Source organism: Thunnus thynnus, chromosome 9 (assembly GCF_963924715.1).
Source record: "Thunnus thynnus chromosome 9, fThuThy2.1, whole genome shotgun sequence".
Taxonomy (NCBI): Eukaryota; Metazoa; Chordata; class Actinopteri; order Scombriformes; family Scombridae; genus Thunnus; species Thunnus thynnus.
The window spans coordinates 28,981,247-28,986,580 of record NC_089525.1 but is presented as its reverse complement, the minus strand read 5'-3'; the positions used below and the strand labels follow the sequence as shown (position 1 = coordinate 28,986,580).

The window sequence follows — 5,334 nt, the reverse complement described above, 5'->3', positions numbered from 1 at the left end:
GATAACATTCAATTTGAAATCTTGTCAGATCTTAACATGAGGAGTTTTGGAAATGTATTTACATTGTATTTTTATTAGTGCTCATTTTGACACCAGCTAAACGGAGCTAGCTTGCTGAAAATAGTGACTGAGGAATGCTAATTGGTAAGTGAGAGTAAACATACAGTTCAAAACATTGCAGAATTGTGAGTTGTACTTGGTGAAGAACCTAAAGAAATGCAAAATAACTGAAACTTTATCAATTAAAATGTGAATGAGTATATTTAATAGCTTTTGGTTGCCAGATTATGTGCATGTAAATAAATAAATTATTAAAATGACAGTTGTTTAGCTCAAAACATCCAGGCATTCACAAACCCTTTGATGATAATAATATAATATTATATTTTTTGAGCTTGTAGCACCTAGATAAGCACATTCATAATCCTGAATAGCATGCACCATACTAATGTTGTTCTGAGAAACTTGCAGATTTTCAAGGCACAGTTTCACAAACTTCTACAAGCCTTGGACTCCAGACGACCTTTCAAAACTTACCGGATAAACTTTTAACAGTGTGTAGGTAAACAAGATGTTTTCTCTTCCTAAAAAGTTAACATTTTTATAAAGTTTTCACTGGACATTCCATGTGTCAACTCTCAGATTTGGAATATCAAACTACACACAATCTACATTTTTTAATAGCAAAAACAAGTTTGTTCACAAGTTCGGAAGGACGACTACCTCAACCAAGTGTTATTTTTTCTTTCTTCTCTGCTTTCACATGTTCGTACTAACACACAAACAAAACACAAAGCAGATTGTGTAACTCCACACTAGATAAAAATCACCTCTTTTTTTGTCATAGTACAGAGATTACTCGACAGCTAGAAGATGCAGTAAGGACTTGTTCTGCTGTAGCCTGGAAGTGAGTGCCAAGATAAATTTGTTCCCACTTCATGGCGGCACTCGCTGTGAATCTGGCATACAGTCCTGGCCAAGAGAATACACACAGAGAGATGCATCATTTCACATTTTTCAGCGACAGAACCAGAAACATTACTCCTGGCCTGTAAGTGTGTGTGTTCCAAACATCCTTTTGAAAAATGCTGTCTCTTCCTGTTGCCCTACTTATGTTGAATGGCCTTAAAAAGCAAAGGGGGCAGGACGCACATATTGCTTGTTTTCACTATCCAGTGTTTACAACAGTATGTCGGAATATAAACAGCGATCCAGGATCCATATTGGCCATCTCAATAAACTTTTCCTGTGTAACTGCAACTAAGCAAACTCCTAAAACTCATGTTGGATTCTGCGTGTAGGCCGAGTGGAAATTTCCCAGTACAAACATGATCACAAGATATATACAACACTTTAGACAAATTGAATCTGAAACTCTGTTGTGAAGAAATTTGAGCACTGTGTGGTAATGTTTGCACGATATTCAATAAAACATATGTGTTTGTGCCGTATCCCTACAAAAACTGATGTTCCTATTTCTCACAACAAACCAAAAGCCAAACAAAGATGGCAGCCAGACAAGTAAGCATGCAACTTTCATTTCCAGGTGTCATCTTTGTCACGTATTTATGTATTTATTGGATGTGCTTTAATTCCGTGCATGTATTATGGATCTCTCTCCCCCTATCTCTGGTGATCCTGCTGTGGTGCCTGTGTGTGATGGGCTGCAGGTGAGCTCGGCTGATTGAATGATTGTGACCGTGTGAGTGTGTAGGTTGTTCCAGGGAGATGATTGGTTCCAGCCTCGGAGCTCGCAGTCTTAAGGCTAGCTTCCTCCGGGTCCTGCGGGCTCTGCTCTCTCCACTTCCAGCCAACATGTTTCAGTGTGAAATGTTGAATCTAGATTTGCTGAGGTGATATACCGGCCTAGGTTTGGTAGGGGTTAGTTGCATTTTTGTTTAATTCTGTTTTCTCCTGTTTCTGTTACGCTACGGGTTAGGTTAGTGATTTGTTCCTTTTGTTTAAGTAGGTGATCTTAGGTTGCTTAGCTTAAGTTCCCTTTTGTTTATTATTTTGCAGTTAGCCCACCCAGTAGCTTGAAAGATTTGAAATAAAACCTTTAAAGGGCTGCAAATCCTTTGTTGCTGGTGGTTCTGGGGAGCAGGGAAGAGGGGAGTCTAATTTTTTCATGTTGTGTCCGGGTTTCCCCTCGGCCAGGTCGCAACACTGCATCAAGGGATCTTGTCAAACAGCTAGGTTAGAAAATAACTGAAATATTTTTATAGTGCCAAGTTTATGTTTTTAAAATTTCACGAGATGACTGCGAAATGTTTGCAGTGCGCTCATACTTGAAGGACGGCAGCTGGTGTCAGCTTAGATTCAGTGTTTACAATGGATTCAAATAGCAAAACACAAAAAAACATCCACAGAAACCACTGTTGATCTGTCTATTCAAGACACAATTAAAGCAAATTAAAATTCCTAACAACCACCTTTCATGCCTACAGGAGGTGATTACTTGATTATGCAACAGTGGTGAGTGATCTTTCAGGTTGTGAAAGTATGATTTAAATGTTCTTCTAAGAAAAACTTAATAGAAGGTGATCGTATGGGAGGCACAAGCTTGGCCTATTGAATACTGTCCAGTGAAACAGCTGTTTTTTTTTAAGTTGGTTGATGAAAATCATGTAATGCAACATGATAAAAGTATGTGGATTTTATTTATTAATTTATATAACCGAAAATCACAAATCACATATATTTCTAACAGGGTTTTACAATCTGTACAACATATACTGTGCACCCTCAACTCTTAAACTCTCAAGTTGTTCCTGATTGTTTGTTCATTTTTAAACATGGCATGTTCATTCTTGACCTTGCGAGCGTTGTACGTCATCACTGACTGATTTCCATTCACTGATCAAGACTGTGGGATGTGGTTGAAAGCTCCGAAATAGTTAGTGGATCTTAAGTTGAGATTCTTTTGTTGCACATATCCGGTTATTCACCAGGGGAAAAAAAACAACATAATTTTGTTTCCTACCCTGTTAATTATCTCATGACCCCTTAGATTTATCATGTGACCTCTTTGGGAGGTTCTGACCCCCAAATGTGAAACCACTGTCTCACACTGTCCTCTATCAGTGTATATAAGGGTCCACATCCCTGTTATTTATTTATAAGTGAATAAACAGTAATAAAATGTACACCAAACCAAGGATAAATCTAGTATATTTATTTATTTGGCAATACAATGACTCAGACTCTGATCCTGACTGGTTGAGTAAAACTGTAAAAAAAAACTCAATACTTAAAAACTCAAGACTGATTGTTCTAAGTGCTCTTACTCTGAAATGTCTGATTAGCGCTGGCCTTGTAGAGTTGCATTAGGCTTTATATTCCTTATGTAACTAAATTATGTAAATAAATAGCTGTTGCAGTGATGTTGTGTTTGCTCCTCGGGCCTGACTGAATCCTCTCCCACGCTTGTTTGCTCGATGAGATGTTTTGGCAGTTACTGTAACGAATCATTATTTGCTGTGGGAGTTTTGTGCATCATCGTCACTCATCCTCACCGGCTTTCTGTCTCTCGTTTGCTTTTTCTAGCGTCTCGCATGCAGCCTCTTCTCTGTTGAGAAAGCCCGAGGTAGTCTGATTGGAGGTGAAAGGAGGGAAGCGAGAGCGAAGGAGCAGCAGCCGAGTATTCTCCCAGTTTGCTGCGTAAGGCCCCGGCTGAAAACCTCATTACTTGTGTCTGTGGGAGATGGACGCGTTTGGCTCGTCAGCAGAGAGCAGCCGGAGATTTAGGGGCTTCGACGGCGCCTCTGCGGCACGGCTGCAAGGCATTCTGGGAAGGCTGCACCTGTCAGAGGACCACTGACAGCTTGTCCTGCTCTTGTTATACAGCCATGCGTGATCCCCACCCATTAGTAGGCCAATGACACAGTTGACTTGCTGTCTACAGGAGGGCGAGGGCCCGGGAGGGAAGGCTCTTTACCAACCATGATGCTCCTGTTTACTGCATTAATGCTGTCACCCGGTCGACACTGTCTGCTAGAGAAACGGATTTCTTTCTGTGTATATTTGTTTTTCTATGCATCTATGTATTCAACAGTTTCTTGTTTTACATAATTCTGTTTTGTTGGAACAAGTTGTTTATTTTGTGCAAGCAAGAGTCCAGTATCATGAAATGAAGCAAAGATACACTATTAAAACAGAGCAGCACTTCAAAAAAGACAAGATATGGTGATAAATTAATAAAATATAAGATTGGCTTTAGGATTAAGATGATTTACTATAAATTTTAATTTGCCTCTCTACCATGTAGCTTGAACACTTTCAGCTCAGCATGTCATCTATTCTTTACATGCAGGGAAGTGATTAAACCGAGCCAAAGAGGTTGATTCATTAGTTCTTTAACATTTCCAAATCCATCATTTATGTGTTTCTATAATGTACCTCATTGCACTTCCTGTTTATTGTATTTTGTCTCAATATATATAATTTTACTAATTGTTTTTAAATATGCCACACTGACCACACCTTTTGGGTAAGGACCTCCTCTACACGAACTTGAATATATGCATTTCTCCTGTTTATGGACCTATTCTGGTGTCACTTGTCTCCATTATTGAGCCTTTTTGCCAGTCTGGGAATGTGACTGGTCTCAAACCACATGACCATATATCCAGCCCATCTACATATGAATACCCAATGGGCTGACAAATCTTTTATATCTCCGTAACCTTTGTAAATGATTTTTTGTTTCTCACCTGTCTCATTTAAATGTAGTCTGTTGAATACTGACCCTGATGAAGGCCACTAATCAAAACACATTAGTCTCATAATAAAATTGTTCTTTATGCTACAAGTGTTGCAGGAGTCTCGACCCCTTCAGACTCAGAATGTCATACAATTAAATTTTCGCTTTTGTCTTCGGCCGGCATTATCAGCTGGGAATTTTTTACAGACAGTAATCTCAAGGTGTTAGTATTCTTCAGATGAAGTGCCTGTGGGATTGTCACACAGCATCTGAAACACTTCACCCCACAGCTGTCTGACTTTAGGGGAGCCGTGTCTGACAATTTTTGTAACTCTCCAAAAACAACAGTCTGACAGTCACGTCCCCTTCCTGCAGGGAACGGCCAGGTGTATGGCTCTCTCAAACTCTCTCCTGTCATTATTTCCACAACTGTCTCTGTAATGTCTTACAGGAAGGACAGTCCAAGACCGTGCACCATTACTCCTGTTAGTATAATTAATCATGTATCCTCAGTCTCTATGACAGCAGGCTTTTCATCCTGCCTTACGAAAAGCTATTAACACTTTTGCTTTTAGACTTCCTCAGACAACACAGCTGATAGAGGACTACACAGATATAAACCATGTAATGTC

General features: G+C 39.5%; 1 long non-coding RNA gene across 1 annotated transcript; it reads left to right on the top strand.

Moving 5' to 3' along the window:
* The first annotated feature begins 1,749 nt into the window (after positions 1 to 1,749).
* On the top strand, positions 1,750 to 5,047 carry LOC137188803 (uncharacterized). Its single transcript, XR_010929527.1, has 2 exons — positions 1,750 to 2,196; positions 3,547 to 5,047. It is a non-coding gene; the product is annotated as an uncharacterized lncRNA (long non-coding RNA).
* Positions 5,048 to 5,334: the final 287 nt, after the last annotated feature.